This window comes from Chrysochloris asiatica, unplaced genomic scaffold (assembly GCF_000296735.1).
Source record: "Chrysochloris asiatica unplaced genomic scaffold, ChrAsi1.0 scaffold00098, whole genome shotgun sequence".
NCBI classification, from domain to species: domain Eukaryota; kingdom Metazoa; phylum Chordata; class Mammalia; order Afrosoricida; family Chrysochloridae; genus Chrysochloris; species Chrysochloris asiatica.
The window spans coordinates 8,946,535-8,947,788 of record NW_006408616.1 but is presented as its reverse complement, the minus strand read 5'-3'; the positions used below and the strand labels follow the sequence as shown (position 1 = coordinate 8,947,788).

Below are 1,254 nucleotides of genomic sequence, written 5' to 3'. Positions count from 1 at the left end.
TCCTTATTTTTCTCAACTCCATTGTAAAGTGTTTTGAAACATTTTATAATAATTTTTCTGAATTCCTTCTCAGGCATTTCCAAGGCCTGCCCTCCTTCCAGAATGGAGTGCAGGTCTACCTTTAGGTCATTTGTCTCAGACATTTTATCTTGTTTCTGAACATGTGATGATATGGTCATCTGCTTTTGCTTCTTGGACAGGTTTAGTGTTTATCTGTGGCCTTAATACTTGAGTATGTGTTTTGGTATTTTTAATGCTTCCTGATTTCTTCCAGGTAGTTCAGGATGTGGGCTTCCCTTTTCACTGTTCTTATTGCTTAACTCAGAGTAACTTTTACAGGTGTTGTCTGCCTCCCTGGTATATGGCAGGTGGTATTGGTTCTTGCCTAGGTTTTGGTCTTTTATAGAGTGTGATTGTAGCTTGACTATATGGCAGCAGTTTCTGGCTCTTCTTGGGTAACATAGGGAGAGAAATAGTTCCCCAAAGGTAGAAGGGGGAGCATAAAACAGTAAAATAGCACCAGTAAAATAAAACAAGAAAAACAAAAACAAAACTAGACTGAATACTGCAGTCTATAATCACATAAAAGGGAGAGGAGGGAGAGAAGAAAAAAAATTCTGTAGCCTTATGTGAGTATGACTTTAATGTCCTCTCTTCAGCTTCTTGCTGCCTGAGAGATTTCAAGATGCCAGTGTTGGTTGTTATGCTTTAATTTAATTTTCAGCCTGTTTTGTTTTTAAACTGTCTTTCCCTCTCTACAGCCCTGTTCTGGTCTTTCCCATATTTAAAAAAAAAAAAAAATAGTTCAGGGCCTGGTCTTGGGCTGAGTATCTGTGCACATGTGTGACAGAAGAACCCACTAGTGGTGTCCACTTGCTCAGGCACCCCCTCTAGTCACCATAATGGCGATACACAAACAGTGTGTGTGTGTGGGGTGGGGGTGTGTGGGACAATGACCAGATACCAAAAAAGAAAATCAGAACAAAGCAAAACCAACAAAGTGTATTGTCCACTTTTGCTCCAAGGTTACCACAGTGTTTTTCCGTGGTGTTTCTGCTCCCCCGCTTGGTCTTGCCCAAGATGTTGGCTCTGGGCCTCCAAGCCCGGCAGATTCAAAAGTACGCGATTTCTTACTTCAGCTTCAAGTTCCACTAGCTATACGCCTTCATACTTTAAAAAAATATTCCTATCTCTGTGGTTCCGAGTTTTGGAGCTCTGCCCTGGATCTGCTTTGTCTGGTATTCTGTGGTATTG

General features: G+C 41.2%; 1 protein-coding gene across 3 annotated transcripts in view; it reads right to left on the bottom strand.

Moving 5' to 3' along the window:
* PPFIBP1 (PTPRF interacting protein, binding protein 1 (liprin beta 1)) overlaps positions 1–1,254 on the bottom strand; it is an 88,432-nt gene that overhangs the window by 39,831 nt on the left and 47,347 nt on the right. The gene's annotated exons all lie outside the window — the stretch shown is intronic.